Source organism: Rhinopithecus bieti, unplaced genomic scaffold (genome assembly GCF_001698545.2).
Source record: "Rhinopithecus bieti isolate Rb0 unplaced genomic scaffold, ASM169854v2 scaffold_26425, whole genome shotgun sequence".
In the NCBI taxonomy this organism is placed as follows: Eukaryota; Metazoa; Chordata; class Mammalia; order Primates; family Cercopithecidae; genus Rhinopithecus; species Rhinopithecus bieti.
The window spans coordinates 63,571-86,137 of record NW_016811900.1 but is presented as its reverse complement, the minus strand read 5'-3'; the positions used below and the strand labels follow the sequence as shown (position 1 = coordinate 86,137).

Genomic DNA, 22,567 nt, shown 5'->3' with positions numbered 1-22,567 from the left:
GATGCCTTTCCTGACCCTTCTAGGATGAAAGCAACACTCTCTCTTCTTTTCCGAATCTTTGGTACCCTTATAACGGCACCTAACACATCGAAGTATATCCATATGTTTGTTTCCTCTACTACTGCTCCTCCCTGACCCTTAAGAAACACTGCCATAGAGCCCTACAGCTTGAAGGGAGAAGTCCTATCCCTCAGGCATGGAAAACTATTAACAATGTGAGAATGACTGTCTTGGACACTGTAGAGGAAACTAATTTAATAATTCCTTAGAATGGAACCAGTTGAAAAGTTCCAGCTCTACAAACTGAAGTGAAATCATTTTTTCTCCACTCCTTGCTAGTAAATATACTGTTCTATATTAAAAGAAAAAAAAATCAACCAGCATTTAAATTATGGCAACCTAAAATGTATCCAGAATGTTAGAATAATTTCCCCACTGACCTAGTCCTCTGTAATAGTAAAACATATATACAAATGTTTATAGTTACATTAGTCATAATAGCCAAAAGGTAAAAACAACCCAAATGCCCATCAACTAGATAAATGTATTTTTAAAATATGACCCAGGCGAGGTGACTCAGGCCTGTAATCCCAGCGCTTTGGGAGGCTGAGGCAGGTGGATGACCCAGGAGTTCAAGGCCAACCTGGTGAACATAGTGAGACCCCCATCTCTACAAAAATAAAAATAAAAAATTAGCCAGATATTGTGGTGCATACCTGTAGTCCAAGCTACTCAGGAGGCTGAGGAAGGAGGATCGCTTGAGCCCAGGAGTTTGAGGCTACAGTGAGCTACGATCACAACATGGCACTCCGGCCTGGGCAAGAAAGTGAGACCAAATTAAAAAAAAAAAAAAAGAAGCAGCAGCAGCACTGATGCATAGGCCATGAATGAACTTTGTAAATATTATGCTAAGTAAAAGAAGCCAGAGATGAAAATCACATATTATAATTGTATGACTCCATGTGTTTTTTAAAAAGGTCCAAACAGAAAGCTGTTAGTAGTTGCTCACAGCTGGGAGGCAAGGAGGGCATGTAAGTGAGTGATAGCTAAAAGGTATAAGCATTCTTTCTGAAATGATGAAAATGTTCTACAACTGTGGTAATGATTGTACAACCCTGTGAATATCCTAAAAACTACTGAATTATATACTTGAAATGGGTGAATTAGATGGTATATGAATTATATAACAATAAAGGTATTACCGAAGAAAAAGAATACAGTATCTTCATATTCTATATTCTCCTCTCTTAGCTTTACTCAGATTTCACCTCTGTCCAGTCACCTTTCCATATTAGCTCCAGGTAACTCCAAAAGTTACTCTTCCTGCTTCACTCATTCCCCAAATAAACTACATTCACTACCGTGAAGATAATTGGCCAGAAACTCAATTCCTGAAGTTCTGGCAAATGGTTCCTGGACTCCAAATGGAGCAGAATAATTTGCAACTGGGCTTAAACACTGTTGTCTTTTTTAAGGCATCCTCAGTTTTAAACAGCAAATTTTAGTGGGCTTATACCATATTGATTTAGTTTCTGTTCTTACATATCATCTAGTAAATGTGCTGAAAGAACTGCTTACTTTTTATGCAGGTTTCATAACCACAACAGTCATAAAATTCATTAGAAACAATTCCATTGAGCATCAGGAGACAGAAAAAGAAATGCCTAGTGGTGATATACAAGCTAAAGTGGAGGGCATTACCCTTTCTCCCACAATGCCACCAAATGCCCCCTATTGAGCCACCCCAAGTAACATACAAGATAAAAATATATGAGCTTGCTATCAAAATGAAACATCAAGACAAGCCATCTCGACAGCCACACAGATTTCCCTTCTGTGCTGTCCTATATAAAGATTTTGAGTGCCACTGCAAAGAGCCAAACATTGGCTTTGCCTTAGGGGAAAAAAAATTCTTTCTTCTTTCTTTCTTTTGTTTTCTTTTTTTCTTTCATTTGTTTACTTCTTAACATTTTCTCAATTGCTTCTGATAACCTTATTCAAGCTACAGTGAACCTATATAACCTCATCGAGGTTACAGAGGGGAGATGGTGGCTCAGTAATGAACATCCAAAAAGAAAAAAGTCATCTCCTGAGAGTTAGGAAGAATCTATGGCTTCTAAAGATTACTTGATCTCAAATTCAGTATGGTGGAAATTGTGAATGCTGGAAATAGGTGTGCTGACAATCCGCAGGAGGATCACAACTTCTTACCTGACTGAACAGACACAGAGAGCACCATCTGGGTGGGAAACAGGAGCCATCTAGCCATTCCAGGAAAGCCTGGGTACCAAACTCACAATGATGAAAGCATCCAGCTGGCAACCTGCTAAACAGAGAGCTCATCCACATAAAAACCTCCCCTATTATTTTTTTTCCTCAGCAATTTTACTGTAAAGCCCACCAGTTTTTGTTCTTAAGAAAGTTAATGCTGGAATGAGTTCAGACTTTGGGAGACTACTAAGAAGGGATGATTGTATTTTGAGATGTGAGAAGGATATGAGATTTGGGGAGGGCTAGGGTAGAATGACATGATTCGGATATCCGTCCCACCGAAATCTCATGTTGAAATGTAAGACTCAATGTTGGAGGCTGGGCCTGTGGGAGGAGGTCTTTGGGTCATGGGGTGGATTCCTTATGTTTTGGTGCTGTCCTCATGACAGTGAGTTCTCATAGGATCTGGTTGTTTAAGAATGCAACACTTCCCATCACTCTCTCTTGTTCCTGCTCTTGCCATGTGATGTGTCTGCTCCTGCTCCCACTTTGCTTTCTGCCATTAGTAAAAGTTCCCTGAGGCCTCCCCACAAGCCAAGGAGATGCTGGCATCATGCTCATACAGCCTGCAAAATCGTGAGCCAGTTAAACCTCTTTTCTTTATAAATGACTCAGTCTCAGGTATTCCTTTATAGCAATGCAAGAATAGTCTAACACAAAGCCTCAAATAGGAGAAGATACGAAATTGTAGAAAGACTGCACCAAGGATAAAGAAACCAAGATTATAGTTCCCGTCCTATGTGACTTGGGGCATATTCTTTAGCCTATCTGGGCTAAAATACTTTCTCCATCAAATAAATTAATTGAACTAAATGATCCCAAGTCTATATAGAGTTAAGTTGACTTAAAGCATAATACCATACTGGAAACTCATTCTAAAATACACTGAATAAAATAAGGTTCTAAAAAACTTAATGCCACTTCCCAAATTATATAACCTGCTACACTTACTTCCTATAGCCTCCGCATAACTAGTAGAAAAGTGCCATGGTATGGTCATACCAGTGGTAGAGTGTAACAACACATCCAACTACTATAAAATAGTGAAAATAACTCCCACAGGCTACCGTGGAAAAATCAGTTTTGTTGTTTATGGAAAGACCAAGTAAATGTAAATGTATCTTTCAACCCCAAATCAGAATTTATCTTTTTTGAGGACTTTTTCCAGCTTCTTAAACCCTCCTCAATAGCTACCCACTCCTTCCCCTGTGTTGTCAATCTATATCAATTCTTGCATTTGCCATTTTTCATTTATTCATGTCTGTCTCTCTCACTTTTAGGTTGTCAAGTCCACGAAAGCAGAAAGTATCTTCTTACATCTTGTATCCTCAGTTCCAAGCACTAGATTTGTATAACAGTCACAACTATTTCAGCTGCAAACCTAAAAAGGAATGTACAGGCTTATGTATCTAAAAGGTCCAGAAATAGTCTAAGCTTCAGGCACAGCTAGATCCAGCTGTTTAATTGATAGTTAAGAATCTGTCTCTCTCCATCTCTTGGCTCACGTTTCTTCATGTTGGTTTTATAAATAGACACCACTTTCTGGTGGTAAGGCAGCAATATTCCAGGCTACAGCAGTTTTCTTTCTCACTAATTATAGGTATCTCTCTCATGACCCTTTTTGGGTCTGTGTCCATCTCCGAAACAATCACTGTAGCTCTAGAGACACAATCCTCATCAGCCAAATCATTGCAATTTGCCCACTCCTTGAGCAAGGTCAGTCTGTAGACTAAACAGTGGGTAGGCAGTTTCACAAAGAGCAAACCAAGTCCCATTTCCAGAAAATAGAGGGGCACAGAAGGCAGAAACAGCAGATGTCCATTACAACTTGGTTGTTTGCTTAATTGAATGTAATTATGTTTATAATAGAGACTTTGTCCTTTCATAGACTCTGACTGCACTACTACCTACTACCCAAACAGATTCTAATAAATTATGTCATGATTAGTTAAGAATGGAGGAGGAGGAGTTGGGATGGCAGATGAGGTACACAAGTGGATGCAGGCAAAGAGAAAACAGCAATCTTTCTAGATCACCCTGAAAACTGAAGCTAAAATTCTACTTTAAAGTGTGTGAGGCCAGGCAGTGGCTCATGCCTGTGATCCTAGGTATGGGAGGCCTTGTAGGCCAAGGAGGGGGGATCATTTGAGTCCAGTGTGGGCAACACAGTGAGACCCTGTCTCTAATAACAATTGTAAAAAAAAAAAAAAAAAATTAGCCAGGCCCAGTGGCATGCACCTGTGGTCCCAGCTACTCAGGAGGCTGAGGCATGAAGATTGCTTGGGCCCAGAAGACCAAGGCTGCAGTGAGCCATGATCACACCATTGCACTCCAGCCTGGGCAACAGAGCAAGGCCCCAAATGAAGAAAAAAAAAAAAAGAATATGAGTCCTTCCTTACACCACAGAAAAAAATTAACTCAACATAAAGACCTAAATGTAAGACCTAAAACTATAAAACTCTCAGAAGAAAATAAAGAGATAAATCTATCTGATCTCAGATTAGACAACAATTTAGACACCAAAAATACAAACAAAAGAAAAAACAGACAAATTGGACATAATCAATATTTAACACTTTTGTGCTTCAAAGTATAACATTAAGAAAATGAAAAGACAACCCAAAGAGAAATATTTGCAACTCATTTATCTGATATGGGACTAACAACCAGAATCTATAAAGAACTTTCACAACTCAATAGTAAAAAGACAAGTAACCTACTTAAAAACTAGGCAAGGATTTGAATAGACACTTCTCCAGAGAGACATGCAAATAGCTAATACCCCAGTGAAACAGTGCTTAACATCACTAGTCAGTAGGGAAACGCAAATAAAAATCACAAAGACATGTCACTTCACATCCACTAAGATAGCCAAAATCAAACAGAACAGGTATTGGTAAGGGTATGGAGAAACTGGAAACCTTGTAAGTTGCTGGTAGAAATGTAACATGTTGCAATCCTTTGGAAAATGATCGGTGCAGTTTCTCAAAAAGTTATACTTATAGTTACTATATGACCCAGCAAATCCACTAAGAAAAATGAAAACGTACATCAACATGAAAACTTGTATGTGAATTTCCTAAGAATATTATTAATAATAGCCAAAAAGTGGAAAAAATTCAGATGTCCATCAACTAATGGATGGATAAACAAAATGTGACCTATCCCTACCATGGAATATAAAGCTATAAAAAGAAATTATAGAATATAAAGCTATAAAAAGAAAGTACTGGCCGTGCGCAGTGGCTCACGCCTGTAATCCCGGCACTCTGGGAGGCTGAGGCGGATCACAAGGTCAGGAGATCAAGACCATCCTGCATAACATGGTGAAACCTCATCTCTATTAAAAATACAAAAAATTAACCAGGTGTGGTGGCGGGCGCCTGTAGTCCCAGCTACTCAGGAGGCAGGAGAACAGTGTGAATCTAGGAGGTGGAGCTTGCAGTGAGCTGAGATTGCGCCACTGCACTCCAGCCTGGGTGACAGTGAGACTCCATCTCAAAAAAAACAAGAAAGTACTGATATATGCTACAACATGGATGAACTTTGAAAACATTAAGCTAAATGAAAGAGGCCAGTAAAGAAAAACCACCTAGTGTCCAGACGAGGCAAAATCCAAATGCAGAAATTACATTAGTGGAGGGAGAAAAAAATGGGGAGTGACTGCTAATGAGTACAGGTACCTTTTAGAATAATAAAAATGTTCTGGAATTAGTGGTGATGGCTGCATAACTCTGTGAATACACTAAAAGCTCAATTGTACATTAAAAGAATAAATTTCACAGTATATTATTTCTATCTCAATTTTTTTACCTGAATATGGGCTGGGTATTAGCCAAGGAATTGCTATAATTTGGTAGCTGCAAAAATACTATTGAGGTAATACTAGGCAATGTCCCCTTTTATAAAGATGTACAATGATGACTAGAAGAGTGAAATGACATGATTTCTTGGATATGCTTTAAAACAGTTCGGCATTACATGTACCCCCAAAATATGTACAACTATTATGTGCAACTATCATACATCAATCAATAAGTAAATAAATAAATAAATAAATAAATAAATAAAACAAAATGGTTCAACAAGAAAAAGTCAGATGATAAAGAAAGAATATGGCAAAAATTTGCTAAGTGTTGAATCTAGGTAATAGGCATATGTAGATTCATTGTCCTCTTCTCTCTACATTTGCATGTGGTTGAAAATTTTCAAATAAAAAATTATTGAAAGAGATTGCGATAAAAAAAAATGTGCATTTCTTGTGTTTGGACTATGTGGCAATCAGGCCAGCAATGGCTTTAATGACTCTCCACTGAAAATGAAGTAAACATTGAAATACCAAAACGATGTATGGAATCCATTCAAAGAGGAACAAAACCTGTCTGGTGTTTCCATTACTTCCAGGACATTCCTTCCTAAGATACCTCTTCTTAACCAAACCTACGTTTTTAGGCAACATTTTCCCAAACTATGTTCTGTGAAACAACAGACATTTCTCAAGATATTAACAGATATCTTCAAACCAAAGTGTTCCACAGCCAAATAAATTTCAGAAGCACTGCATCAAAGTTAAAGTATTTGCTACACTAATTCTCAAAGATGTTAATATGCCCACATGTGCAACAAGTCATCCAAAAAGGGCTACGGTATGTCTCATTTGGGAAACCGGTGTGAATCCACCTATTTCCACAGCATACCTACTTGTGAAGTACTTCGTGGAGAGCCGCAGGGTCACAACCCTGGCAGACAATCAGAATCACTTCCACAGCCTGATATAAATAAAATTTTTTTCTATTTCTTAAGATTAACCCTGATCCAGAGTTTATGAAATACTGTCTTCGAGATAAAGTTTTTGCTTAAGAAAAGATATCTGAGCTGGGCCTGGAAACAAAACAAGAAGTTAACCAAGCAACGTTGTATTCCAGGCAACAGGAATAGCAAGCACAGGCATGCAGACACAAGGTCCCATTAAGCACTTGGAAACCAAGAGTAACCACCTATCATGGACAATGAAAGTACATCACAGGACGAGGGCTGGCAGAAGATGAGGCTACAGGAGAAGGCAGGGACCACGCAGGGAACTCTGCTGGGCTACTGAGTTGGATGTGAGAGCAGTGGAAAAGGCCACTGAAGAACTAAACAGAGTGCTATGGTCACACCTTCAGTTCCTTTTGGTGTCCCAAAATAGATGTACATCCATCCTGAAGCATGATGATTTTATTGGGATAAGTCCTGTGTCTATATCAGAACTGATTTTCTAAATGAAGCAACTTCCCAGTCTACATTTGTAATTACTCAAACTTCAGCCAAGGTATAGTTCACTTATGCAGTACTAACACTCCTCTAACTATTGGTACTATGGGCTGCAAATGCAGAAATTTTTAAATGTGTAATTCTCCTGTATTACACACACTAGAAAATTCCTTTCCAAAATCATCTTTTTCCCTGATACCTGAATTTCTAGAAAGGACAGAAGGCTTCAAGGATCTGCTACCATCTGAAAGAAAAGAACCTCCCCATCGTCATTTCTCCTATTGCACTTTCAATTAATAACCCGGACTGCAACTGAGGTTAAAAATTGTACCCTCACAGCCTTACTGGGGATTTGCTTTTTAATTGGTTTGTTTGCTATCCATTGCATGTTTTTTTCCTGCTTTCTACTAAACTCCTCAAAGGCAAAAACCAACTGTGTATCATTCACCACTATATTCACAGACCCCAGCACAGCACCTGCCATAGAGGGCAAAGGAACTAAAGAATGAATGAGTGCTTTTTATTTTTTATATTTTTATTATTTATTTATTTATTTATTTATTTATTTATTTATGAATGAATGAATGAGACAGAGTCTCACTCTGTCACCGGGCTGGAGTGCAGTGACGTGATCTCGGCTCACTGCAACCTCCGCCTCCCGGGTACAAGCAATTCTCCTGCCTCAGTCTCCCAAGTAGGTGGGATTACAGGCGCCCGCCACTATGCCCAGCTAAATTTTTTTAATTATTTTTAGTAGAGGCGGAGTTTCACCATGTTGGCCAAGCTGGTCTCGAACTCCTGACCCAGTGATTCACTTGCCTCAGCCTCCCAAAGTGCTGGGATTACAGGTGTGAGCCACTTCGCCTGGCCAAATGAGTGCTTTTAAATACTATCAGTAAAACATGATTTTAAGCAACACTCAGAAAAAAAAATCAATTTGTAAAGTTTTTAAGGAAAATGTAAAATATGTGAGAAGTGTAAAATTTAGTTACAGAAAATGTATTAGAAAATAATTACTTCCAGATTTATAGCGTAAATAATTTTCACTGGAAACTCAGTATTTTTTGCAAAGCAATTTCTATTTTGCAAAGTAAAATTTTAAGGTACTATTAAAATGCAAGCCTTATCAAGGAGCTCTTGAACCATTAACAGGAAGAAAAATTTGTTTTTGTTTTACTAAAAGCAAAGGTGACTGAAGGTTGCAGTGAATTTTGAGAGAGACACTAAACAGAAGAGTATGACCAAATTATTTAAGCAGAAAATTTGCTAATAACAATTCAGTGCGTGGGAATATTTCTAGTTTCTCACACTAGAAAAAATGGAGACAAGAAAACAATGATTTCTCCTTAGAGCTCAAAGGCATAAACTACTAACAAAACGGTATTGAGATTAAAAACTGATGGAGGGGAAGAACTGGAGAATGAAGGTTGTGAACACACTGGCAGGAGCCCCACTCTCCCTGCTCACTGTGATAAGACTCATCCATTAACATCAGCAGTTCCTTACTAAGTACCTACGACACCCTCCATATGAAAGACAGGGTGATCCAAGATAAATATATCTTAACGTTTTCACAAGCACTCTATTTCTGAGAGAGAGTGTGAACATGTAATAAACAATTTTAAATAGTTCAAAGCAATATACAGGAAGTGAAGTGAAGTGCAATTGTTTATAGGCAGAGAGATTTCCCAAAGTTGGTAAGAAAGAAGGGGATGGCCCACATGGAGGTAACAGACAGAATACGTGTGTGTGTGTGTGTGTGTGTGTGTGTGTGTGTGTGTTTCCATCCTAGTTCCAATCACCCCAAAGTATGTGTACACATTCCACTCAATGCAAAGGGAACAACAACAAAAAAAGTACTTGTGTGCTACGGCTAGGTTTCACATCCATTTCCCCTAGCCTTCACAGTAATGTACATGCTCATGTCTCCACTTTACAGATGAGTAAACTGAACAGGGGCATAGCTAGAAAGTGGAAGGTTGCATAGCTAGAAAGTGGAAGAGCCCAGATCCAAACCCATGTTTATCTGGTACCAAAGTCTCTGCTCTTTTCATACTTCAGCTCCTCTTGAGAAAAAGCAATACAAGCAAGATGATAACTGTTTAAACCTTTCTACAAATATTTCCTCTCGTATAAATGGGCTACAAAAAATTAAAAGGCAACTTCCAGTTCATAATCCTAACAGCTCATGATGCATAGCACCTACCCTGTGCCAAACACTGTTACAAGTACTTTACAAGTGTGAGCTCATAGCATCCTTGCATTTCTATGAGGAAGTAAATGTGATTTTACAAAGGAGGAAAGTGAAGCACAGAGAGGTTAACTAACTGCCCACGGTTATTCCTCTTATTAGAGGAATATAAGCATTATTTTATAAGCATTATTTTATAAGCATTATTCCACTACCATGACAATGAAGTATTCAAATGAAAATCACCCCAAAGGCAACGGATTATTTAGATGCCCCCAGTGGTTCTCTGGTTTTGCCAAGGGCACTTTCTTCAGGGGAGAAAATCAAGAGAGCAAAGCAGGACTTGTATTTCACTGGCACAGCATAACCTGGGTGCTGGTTCACTTCTTATCAACCACGGGCTCTGTGACTTCCCACAAGTTACTTAGCGTCTCAGGGCCTCAGACTCTGTCACCTGTAAAATAAGGAGCTCATGATAAATGATACCAGAATTTCTTTCAGCTCCAAATGTCTGTGGTTTAAACTGACGGACTTGCTGTATACCAATTTTCCTAAGTTGCAAACATGTGAAAGTGTTCCTCAAAGTATCGACAAAGTTGTTTAAAACAAAGCACACAAATGCTTTTTCCAAAGTGAAGTGACCTCATGGAGAGACGTGCCAATTTTTCTTACTCCTTTGTTGAAATAGAATTGTTTTTATTTACTGGAAGGACTCTGAAACTCCTGCCAGACACAGCTCTAGCATGCAGCATATTTAATCCTTTGGTAATGCAGGGAGTTCTTTGACTACCACTTTAGGCAGCTGTTACAGTTGCTCTAGACCCTCGCTGTATGGGTAGGGCACTGTATGAGTTGGGCCAGCCTTGCTGTATGAGATAGAGCAACCTCTTGCATACAAGCATCAATACATTTATAACTTCCTAGACCTTCAAGTGACAACAGAAGAATCAGTCCTAGCAACAGTGGCTGTAATAACACAAGCAAGGCTTAAAAGTGAAGAATGCTTAGTGAGGTCCCAGCACACAAGGATTAGAAATGCTTTAAACTAGTCACCAGATGACTTACAGTGACAAGGCATGTCATAATAATCTTGGTGATAACAGTGAGAATTTGGGTTAATGCCACCAGACACAGAAGGCATGTGGTTAAACATCGGGTTATCTAAATATGTATACCTAAAGACCCTACCCAGTCACTGCCCAATTTCATCACTAAGACTAGCACATATTCCAAAGAACTTGTAACAACAGGTTCTATGAACATAACTAACAAACCGTTCGGCACAAGGACCTCCATGTGTGGCTGTGTAGATCATGTACTCAAAATTCCAGAGGGTGCAATTTATGTAAGCTGTCTATGAACAGTGTCCCTTGGAGTTGTATACTTCAGTGGCCCTGCTCAACACACTTCTAAAATAGAAATGAAGCTAGTAAAAAGAGCAGCAATAGATATTTTGCAAAAGATGTTTTGTTTTGGCTTTTAATTTCAGTTTGAGAAAAAGCATTAGGCAAATTTCAGACTCTCAAGCATTTCCACGGGACTCTTGCGGCAGACATAGAACTCAATTCACTTGTGCCTTAACATTTTGCCAGAAAAGGTTTCAGAATCACTGGGAAATAACCACATGACGAATGTCTGTTCCATCTCTAAAAGCCAAGCAGTCATGGTTGAAGGCAACTCACACAGTGGCTGCACTCCATGGTTTTGTCAGTTTCTACCTCCTCTGACTCAGGAGCCCCTGCTTTGCAGTTGGGCCATGAAAAGGTATTCAAGAAACAAGACCATTCCCTCCTGATGGATCCATTCACCTGAGACATGTAGTCAGTATATGATTTCCACAGGAGGGCCAAATAGTCACACTTCACTAAACCAATCCAACCAGGAGAAAGTCATTCAGAACTTATGGAAAAGTCAGAGCTACAGAGCATGTTATAGGAAATGCTTACTTTTCCACCATTTGAAGAGATCCAAACTAGATTTCTGAAAGATCATTGAATTGAATACAGTTTATAAACAGCAAACTACACAGAAAATATGTACCTATTTGTACTGTATGATACTGACATTATATGTATATATCAATATACATTATTTTATCTGTTAGTCTATCACATTTTTGACACCAGAAATTCTCTTTTATCTTCCCACTGCACTTAGCAGGGTGCCAGGAACACATTAATAATAGTTACCACTTAATGTTGCATTTATCAGGTACCAAGTATAGATCTAAGCATTTTTATATTAATACATTCGATCTTTACAGCAAAGCTAGGAGGTAGGCAATATTATTATTCCCATCTTACAGAGGAAGAAACTGGGGCTGAGAGAAATTAAGTAACTCGCCCAGGTTACTAAATGGTAGAACCAATATCTGAGTTAGTAAACAGATACTTGAGTTAGTAAATAGATATTTGAGTTAGTCAGTATTTGAGTTAGTAAATAGTAGAATTAGTAAATCGTAGAGCCAATATTTGACCCCAGGGGTGTGATGCTCCAATCTATGGTCTTAGCCATCACGCTATTCTTTCTCAACATTCTACACATTCAATAACTGTTACTAAAATGATTATGCATGGATCCTTCATTACAGAAGCACTGTAAACCATTATCTTCTCCAAAATAGGTCAAACATTTACTTTGTATCTATGCAATTAATTTCTCAGAAAATGCTATTTAACTTTAAGCTCAATCCTTATCCACTTCACAATAATTTTCTAATTAGTGGAGTCCAAATTAATAAGGTCGTGCTTTTACTGTCAGAGCCAATTCAAAAAATCTGCACCCATGAGCACATGCACAGAGAGAGAGAGAGAGAGAGAGAGAGAGAGAGGAAACATTTCCTGGCTCCAGAATTTCACCCCCTCCAAAAACCCCAGACTGCTGAGCTCTTTCTGAATTACTTGGAACTTTCCCACAGCCCTTTGTACCATTCTTGGACACTTTCCTTCATTTCTACCTTATATCATTATTTGTATAAGCTTGACAATATCAAAAGAGTGGAGATTTTTATACCAGAATTTTTTTTTTTTTTTTAACCAAAGGTACTGTTTCAGGATAATATTCCTGCGGGCCAAATTCATCATATCCCTATTTTAATAAGATAATTTCTGGCAACATTCATGGAATTATTAAACTATGTATATTTTTTAAAAGTAGTTTCAGATTTCTGTCATTTCAGCAAGAAATGTCTATTTATTGAACAAAATGAAGCTGTACTGCCTTAAAATTCTGCTGTTTCTTGCAGACAAATCAGCAGGAAGCATATAATCTAACCCTTTGGGGTCTGAACATAATATGAGGCCTGTAAAAATGCTATAAACTCACAGGGATTATTGTCTTGCTTTGGGTTCATGAATTCTCTCCCAGATATCCTTAACTCTCAAAGTGCAGACTGTTATTTAAACCAATATTCTACCAACAGTCTGTGGATTCCCATTGTCTAGATTACACTGGGAATGCCACTTTATATATAAAGACCCACCAATGTATAGGTTTTTAGAACAAATAATGAAGAAAGACATAAGAAGAAAGACTGTCAGGCATTCTTTTATTCCCCAATGTTTTAACACTATGTCCCAAAATCCAAAACAAGTATTAGTCATTTTTTAAATGTTTCACCCAGAATTTAGGGAGAGTACCAGACACACATTGTTCTTTAATTATTATCATCTGAATCTATACTCCATTGTAACTCTAATTCACTACTAGACAGAAAGAATTCACTACCAGAAAGAATGAAGAACCAATCTCATTTATCAAAAAGAAACTACCCCTGATTCAGAAATGCTAAACATATTATAGCTACCATATGACACATCAATTCCACTCTTAGGTATATACCCAAACAAAATGAAACCTTATTTCTCCATAAAAAAAAACTATGCATGGGTGTTTATAGCAGCACTATTCACTGTAACAAAAAAATGATAACAACCCATATCTCCAGCAACCAAATGAATAAGCAAAATGTGGCCTATCCATATGATGGAATATTAGTAAACCATAAAAAGAAAGCACTAATACATGCTACAACAAGGATGTATCTTGAAAACATGTTAAATGAAAGAACACAGTCACAAAAGACCATAAAGTGGATGCTAAGATCTGAACATTTATGCTCCTCCCTCCAAAATCTGTATGTTGTAATCTAATCCCCAATATGATGGTATTATGAGGTGGGCCTTGGGGAGGTGATTAGATCATGAGGGTGGAGCCCTTATGAATGAGATGAGTGCCCTCATAAAGGGCTGAAGAGATCAGAGTATCCCTTCTACCATCTGAGGATACAGTAAGACTTCGTAAGTGTGCAACCTAGAAGAGGCTCCTCACCAGAATCATGCTGGCATCCTGATCTTGAACTTTCAGCCTCCAGGACTGTGAGAAATAAATTTCTGTTGCTTATAAGTCACCCAGTCTAAGATATTTTGTTACACTAGCCCAAAGAGACTAAGATGGTGTGCGATTCCATTTAGGTGAAATCTCCAGAATAGAAAAATCTTTAGAGACAGACAATAGGTAAGTGGTTGCCAGGGTTGTGGGAGGAGCAATGACTGCTAGCAGGTACAGGATTTCATTTTAGGGTGATGAAAATATTGAGAATCCTCAACCTAATCAGAAGAAAACATCAGACAAACCTAAATTGAGAGGCATTCAACATAATAATCAATCCTACAGTTTGAACCAAAATTAGATCTTATAGCAAAACAGAAGAAGCAAAGATATGGACTAGCTCTATGACCTTGATCAAGTTACTTATGCTCACTGGGCCTTGGTCGCCTCATGGTAAAATAGGAGCTTATAGGGTCGCATACAGTAAAAATTAAACATTCTGTGATATCCCTAGCATGAAGCAAACAGATGCCCATGAAATTTTTATTTTTGCTGTGGTTATTAAGTTGGCCAGGTCATTAAGATAAAGTTTAAGCCTTTGGCAACCAAATGACTCACTTGAGCTGTGCTGTCCAATAGAGTAGCCAGTAGCCATATGCGGTTATTTGATTTCATTAAATGTAAAAGTTCAGTTCCTCAGACCCACGAGCCACATTTCACATGCTTAAAAGTCCTAAGTGTCTAGTGCCTACCACATTCAACAGCACGGATCTAGAAAAACATCAAAAGATAAATTTATATAGATCTAGAACATCTCTGCCAACACTGTGCCAGAAAACTAAAAATATTAAAATTATCACATGCTAAATTTTACATCCAGCTTTAAATTTTTACATCTACTTTAATAAATTTAGCATCAGCTATTAAGAGCTCTGTCCAGGCAAAAAAAAATGGAGAATGAACTAAGTTGATGAATGTCCACTGAAAATATTTGCAAAATATATTTCAAGCAAGGAAACAAAAATAAATCAAACTGTATTCAAAGTCCTTATCACATCTGCACCTCCAAAATGTAAAACTATGATAGTCTCTTATTATTGAAAAATGAAAGGGAGAAGGAGTTACATAAATGAGAAACAGGAATTTCTTATCAACCAAATGTTTGTAACATCAATTTTTTATCTATAAATTATATTTTTTAGAAAATATTTTTAAATATTTCTCTGCAACTATTTCCAGTTCACACGATCTTGTTGGTGTCCGCAAAGGGAGACATAAATCTCAAAAGGCAGTGAGATGTGTCATATTTTAGCCTAAGTCATTTTCTATGAAACAAACTGGTTTCTTCCACCATTGTTAGTTGTGTCTGTTTTCAGTTATAAAAAAAATTTCATTTTATGATTTTATAAATAATTGCAAAAAAATTATAAAGTTGTTTCTCATTTTTATTGTCACACAAGATGCTCTAACTACATGGAGAATAATGCAGACTGGAATGCTTCCATTAAGTGGGCACAAGCAGATCAAGAAGCTCTACACAGTCTTCAGAAAAAAGGAGAAGGTGGGACACAGTGACTCATGCCTGTAATCCCAGAACTTGGGGAGGCAGAGGCAGGCAGATCACGAGGTCAGAAGATCACGACCAGCCTGGCCAATATGGTGAAACCCCGTCTCTACTAAAAATACAAAAATTAGCCAGGCATGGTGGCACGCACCTGTAGTCCCAGCTACTCAGGAGGCTGAGGCAGAAGAATCGCTTGAACCTGGGAGGCAGAGGTTGCAGTGAGCTGAGATCACTCCACTGTACTCCAGCCTGGGCGACAGAGCAAGATTCTGTTTCAAAAAAAAAAAAAAGAAAGAAAGAAAAAAGGAGAAGCACCAGTCCACTCTAATTTAGGTTAAGGAAGATTCTGGGCTACCATGTATGATGTATTTAGTTTCAGGTATCAAAATAATAATGAGTCCAAATTTACGATGAAATGTTGAATAATAAGTGAAACATTCCCCATTGTAACTCAAATGCTTTCACATTCAAGATATTAATATATCACATTTGAGGAAGTCAAATGGAGTCCCTGTAAGAAAAGGATGAGCATTTGGCTTTAAAGTGAGTGCACTCTGTTTGCCTTATTCCAGCTGGAATACACCGGTAATTATGCCCGGAAGTTGCAAAAGGCTTTCCCCATGGGAGCCATAAGTGCTTTAAAAACATGGGCTAATCTACCTTTACAACATCCCCAGGCTGCAGAGACAGGCCTCATACTCGGTGAGACACAAAAAAGTTCAAGTGATTTTCCTGAAGTTAGGTTTTCAGACGGGAATTTGTATGTTCTGGCTCAACACTGAACCAGAAGATTGAAACAGATCACTAGAAATGAAGGGAGTTTCAGCATGAGTCAAAGTCTCTAATGAAAGGGTGGCAAATTCCCAAGATGTCAGACCCCTTGGCAGAATATTAGTGGCCACAGGAAGTCTTGAAAGAATGGCTCTCTGCTTACTCAAAAGGAAGTAAGAGCTATATTAACATCCCAAAGAAGTGTTCAAACCCTAGATATGCATTTGTAATGTGTTTAGGCCCTCCATTTGAAATAAAAGTGGTTGAGTACACTGTTCATGTGCAATTATAAAACAGATAACAATTTTATACTTGATTTCTGTCAGATATTCAGTTTGTATTTCAACTCTAATTCTCAGATCATACATAAGTACGTGATTAAGTGATTAATCTAGCCTAAGTATGTCTGGCAAGGAAGTCAGTATCTGCCCTTAACTGTGACTAGTTTAAAGAAACCCCTTTCCAGAAACCACATTTTTCCAGGCTTTTTTTTTTAAACCGATAGACCATCTTGAACTTCACATGCATCTTAAATCCTGGGGCACCAGTACAAAATTTACATCCAAACAAAATCCTGCACAAAATACTTACAAAGAAGCTTTATTCATAATTGCCAAAACTTGGAAACAATCAAGATAGGTAAATGGAAAAACAAACTATGTTACATCAATAGGTAAAAGGAGAAACAAACTATGGCACATCCATACAATGGAATACTATTCAGTGATAAAATGAAATGAGCTGTCAAGCCATGGAAAGACATAGAGGAACCTTAAGTGTATATTGCTAAGTTAAAGAAGCCAGTTTGAAAAGGCTACAGACTATTTGACTTCAACCATATAACATCTGGAAAAGGCAAAACTACGGAGACAGTAAAAGGATCAGTGGTTGGCAAGAGCTCGGGACAGGGAAGGAGAAATGAATAACAGGTGAAGCACAGGGAATTTTTTAGGGTAGTGAAACTATGCTGTATGATACAGTAATGGTAAACATATGTCATTCATTTGTCAAAACCCAGAGAATGGTACAACACAGAGTGAACCCTAAAGTAAACCATGGACTTTAGTTAATAATAGTGAGTCAATCTTAGTTCATGAATTATAATAAATGTACCAATTTCATGCAAAATATTAATAACAAGGGAAACTGGAATGGGGGTGAGGAGTAACATGGGAACTCTCTGTACTTTCTGCTCCATTTTCCTGTAAACTGAAAATTGCGCCCCCTTCCACCCAAAAAAAGCCTATTAATTTTTTTACAAAACTGAAAGGCCTTCCCAAACTTCAAATGCATCTTAAATCCTGGGACATCCATCAGGAAGTTTAAGTGATGGAGAGTTCTTACGGCGAACTTATTTTTTAGTGAAATGATGAGTTTTAAAAAGCAAAGTTTCAGTCACTTTACATTTAAAAAGACTTTACACTCTCCTTGATGTTGTTTTATTAAGCTAAATAAAGAAAAGAACTTTACAAAATTCTGGCCAAGGGACAGAGTTAATATACATAGTAGAAAGAATTAGCAACTGATTTGGGAATGGCTGTCAGCATTTTCCACTAACTTCATTTGCTAGATTCTCTCTCTGTCACTCTGCTTCTCAAGTACATTACTAGTTTTTATTTCTATTATTATTAATCAAATTTTAACCTTTATTATAAATTCCTCAGGGCAGGGACCACGCTTTAGCTAATTCTTCTCTTCAACATTGAACACACTGAGAAAGGACAGGAGTGGGAAAGCGAAGAAGAAAGGAAGGCACGCCTTATAAGAATTTCTGCATACCAATCAGCCTCAGCAGCAAATACATAAAACACTCAAATTGGGCATGATGCATTCAAATGGAGTTTGATCAAGGGACAACTTTTAAAGTCATGGTCAGGGTTAGTGTTCATGTTACCCCTCTCGGTGCTGGAAAGGTCAAGGAGTGTTTCCTAGGATCCAGAGAAAGGAGGAAAAGTGAGGAAGGATAGAAGGAGACACAGAGAAATGGAGCCAACAGGTGGAAATCTAATGGAGAAGAGCTAGGGGAATAATAAATCTGATTATATAGCTGTTAATAGACTGAAAGAAATTAAAAGGGGTCACAGAGGTAATTTCAATATTAGTAACTGTTAGAAGCAACTACTATCCTTAGAGCTGAAGAAACAGAGGGGGGTTGTGGAGTTACCAGAATCTGGGTGCTCAAAGGAGAGGTTGGTTCTAGAAGTCTAAGTGGGGCTGGGGGAACAGGAGGTGTACAGTGTATAAGTACACCTAATCAAGGAGTACTGAGGGGCAGGAGCTGGGGCAGGAGCTGGTAGAGCCAAAATTAAAAACACCCACCATCATTCTCAGTCTGCCCTCAGATCTCCTGAGTTCTCCACATTGGTCAAACCTGGCTAGAACCCAAAGGCAAGAGTGTTCACTGGCATAACCCACACAGGTCAGTCACTCAGGGTACAGAGCAGGATGGAAAAGAAATCCAGGGGAGCAAATACAAGATACCTAGCATACCGGAAAACACAAGCAAACAAGCAAAGACACAGCTATAAGCAACCTTCACTTCTATCTATTATGATCATTAGACTCAGGCCAACCTAAGGTTTAAATCCTAACTTCTGTCACTTTGTAGATGTGTGTCTTTGGGCAAATGATTTAACCTTTAAGCCTCAGGTTTGTCACTTACAAATTACAACTAACTAGAGTAACTATTTCAGAGTCGTTGAGGATTAAAGAAGACAACATAAAGTGCTTAGTGCCTGTGTACAGGAAGTACCATTATTATCTGCCCCACAGCACATACTTAAATACAGTTTCTAGAACATCGGCTTACACTTATTTTGATCCCTTCACTATTTAATGTAAGTTTTCTATATCCCAAGTACAGAGCAAAGTCTTTCAAGCCAGGCAAGAGCTGGGTAATTTTACTCCTTTGCTATCCCTCAATGCACCTACCTGATATAAAGCTGTGCAAACATGGCAACACAATAAATGTTTACTAAAGAAACAAGTAACTCCTCTAATAAAAGTAGAAAGGCTTAACGAATTTATTAACCTGAAGAACAGGAGTACCATTAATGAAATCAGTAGCTATTTTTCTCTGGTCTATAAAATGTTCATTTGATTCATAAGTTGATATAATTATGCTTCCTCATGCAGGAGGTTCCTTTTATGTAAAATTCAAGTAATTCAGCAGATATACCTTCTCAGCAAGTGCTTCAAATTTTAATATACATAAACTATCAGTCACTCCAATTGGGGATAGTAAGAGGGAATTAGGGTTTGGAAACAGAAAAGGGAAATAAAGCAGATGACAGAGCAGTAGTAAAAGTCTTGGGAAAAATAAAGAAAGATGAGAGGAAGTAAGTGCTGGTCCCGCAGGTGCCCGCTGGTGAGCAGAGTCTGCGTAGATGGAGGCCACTGGGAAGTGTGTACAGGAGGCTCAAAGAGCAGGCACTCAGGCAGGCAGGAACCGGTAGAGCCAAAATTATACAGTGTATGTTCCTTTGTATTGGAAAATACATAGGAATAAGTACTTTTGTTAAACAGATTGAACAAAACTACTCAACATCCCAGATAACCTGGATCTCTAGGATCACTGTGGACTAAGGAATTAGGATCCTGGAGGCCTGCTCTAAGAGGCCAGATCCATGAAATGAAGTCAATGGTTATGAGCATTAAAAAACAACAACAACAAAAAATCACTAAACATTTGAACAAAGGACCAGATGGAGAAGACCGTGGCCTCTTGGTATGACTGTCACCTGCCAAGAAAGAAAAATTAACTACAAACATGTCACTGTAATTATGAGGGGTGACACATCTAGAAATCTTAATAACTATTCCAGTCAATGGGAAAGTAGAAACCTCACACATTATGTATTTTAAACGGAAGGAATTTAATACAGGAAGCTGATTATATAGGTGTTAAAAGACTTAAAAAAATAAAAAGAAGTCACAGAGGCAAACCCAATATTGTAACTGCTAGAAGCAGCAACCAACCTTAGAGCTGAAGAAACACAAAGGGAGATGTGGAGTCACCAGAATCTGGGTGCTCGAAGGAGGGATCGTTACTAGAACTTTAAGTGGAGCTGGGGTTGGAGGGTGGAGTGCACAGTGTAACTGCCACTTAGACCCTGGTTAGGGGCCACGGTAAAGTTGGCACCGTGAGTTCCTAAAGAACCTATAGGCTAGACAAATCATGAGTAAACTTCCATTCACAATTGCTACAAAGACAATAAAATACCTAAGAATACAACTTACAAGGGATGTGAAGGACCTCTTCAAGGAGAACTACAAACCACGGCTCAACGAAATAAAAGAGGAAAAAACCAATGGAAGAACATTTCATGCTCATGCATAGGAAGAATCAATATCGTGAAAATGGCCATACTGCCCAAGGTAATTTAGATTCAATGCCATCCCCATCAAGCTACCAATGACTTTCTTCACAGAATTGGAAAAAACTGCTTTAAAGTTCACATGGAACCAAAAAAGAGTCCACTTTGCGAAGACAATCCTAAGCAAAACGAACAAAGCTGGAGGCATCACGCTACCTGACTCCAAACTGTACAAGGCTACAGTAACCAAAACAGCATGGTACTAGTACCAAAACAGATATATAGAACCATGGAACAGAACAGAGTCCTCAGAAATAACACTACACATCTACAACCATTTGATCTTTGACAAACCTGACAAAAATAAGCAGTGGGGAAAGGATTCCCGATTTAATAAATGGTCTTCGGAAAACTGGCTAGCCATATGTAGAAAGCTGAAACTGAATCCCTTCCTTTCACCTTATGCAAAAATTAATTCAAGATGCATTAAAAACTTAAATGTTAAACCGAAAACCATAAAAGCCCTGGAAGAATACTTAGGCAATACCATTCAGGACATAGGCATAGGCAAAGACTTCATGACTAAAACACCAAAAGCAATGGCAACAAAAGCCAAAATAGACAAATGGGATCTAATTAAACTGAAGAGCTTCTGCACAACAAAAGAAACTACCATCAGAGTGAAAAGGCAATCTACAGAATGGGAGAAAAATTTTGCAGTCTACCCATCTGACAAAGGGTTAATATTCAGAATCTACAAAGAACTTAAACAAATTTACAAAAAAAACAACCCCATCAAAAGTGGGTGAAGATATGACAGACACTTCTCAAAAGAAGACATTTATGCAGTCAACAGACACATGAAAACAATGCTACATCATCACTGAGTCAAGTTAGAGTAAAGTGCAGAATCAAAACGCTTGTTAGGAGCGTGATACATCAATTGCCATTTTACAAGAATGGTGATCCCCATCTATTACGGTCGAAAACAACAGGTGCTGGAGAGGCGCTGCGGAGACAATAAGGTACACCTTCGTCACCTGTGTGTGGAACGCCGTAACTTCGTTCATTTTTACACTGTTGGTGGAAGTGTAAATTAGTTCAACCATTGTGGAAGACAGTGTGACCCAGAGATCTCATTACTGGGTATATACCCAAAGGATTATAAATCATGCTACTATAAAGACACATGCACACATGTTTATTGTGGCACTATTCACAACAGCAAAGACTTGGAAACAATCCAAATGCCCCATCAAAGATAGACTGGATTAAGAAAATGTGGCACATATACGCCATGGAATACTATGCAGCCATAAAAAAGGATGAGTTCATGTCCTTTGCTGGGACATGGATGAAGTTGGAAACCATCATTCTCAGCAAACTATCACAAGGACAGAAAAACCACACTGCGTGTTCTCACTCATAGGTGGTAACTGAACAATGAGAACACCTGGACACAGGGATGGGGATTTCACTCACCGGGGCCTGTCAGGGGGTGGGGTGCAGCGGGAGGGATAGCATTAGGAGAAACACCTAATGTAAATGACGAGTTAATGGGTGCATCAAACCAACATGGCACATGTATACCTATATAACAAACTTGCACGTTGTGCACATGTACCCTAGAACTTAAAGTGAAAGAAAGAAAGAAAGAAAGAAAGAAAGAAAGAAAGAAAGAAAGAAAGAAAGAAAGAAAGAAAGAGAGAGAAAGGAAGAAAGAAACTATAGGCTAGAGCTGTTGCTGGCCCTAGGAGAAACAGTGACAGGAGCTGAAAACAGCAAAGTGCTTTCTTCCTCCTGCATTTCAGTTCTCCACCAGTGTCTCCTACTGCCAGGAACAAACTGGAAATCCAGCAAATCTGGGAAACA

At 38.4% G+C, this 22,567-nt stretch overlaps 1 protein-coding gene across 3 annotated transcripts in view; it reads right to left on the bottom strand.

The window, feature by feature from the left end:
* CDK14 (cyclin dependent kinase 14) overlaps nucleotides 1-22,567 on the bottom strand; it is a 606,959-nt gene that overhangs the window by 534,464 nt on the left and 49,928 nt on the right. The window contains exon 1 of one of the 3 annotated variants that reach the window (XM_017895347.1): nucleotides 20,358-20,378. The exons of the other annotated variants lie outside the window; for them this stretch is intronic. The gene's annotated coding sequence lies outside the window, so the exon portion shown is untranslated. Of the gene's footprint in view, nucleotides 1-20,357; nucleotides 20,379-22,567 lie in introns of those variants that run through there. 3 annotated transcript variants of the gene reach the window in all.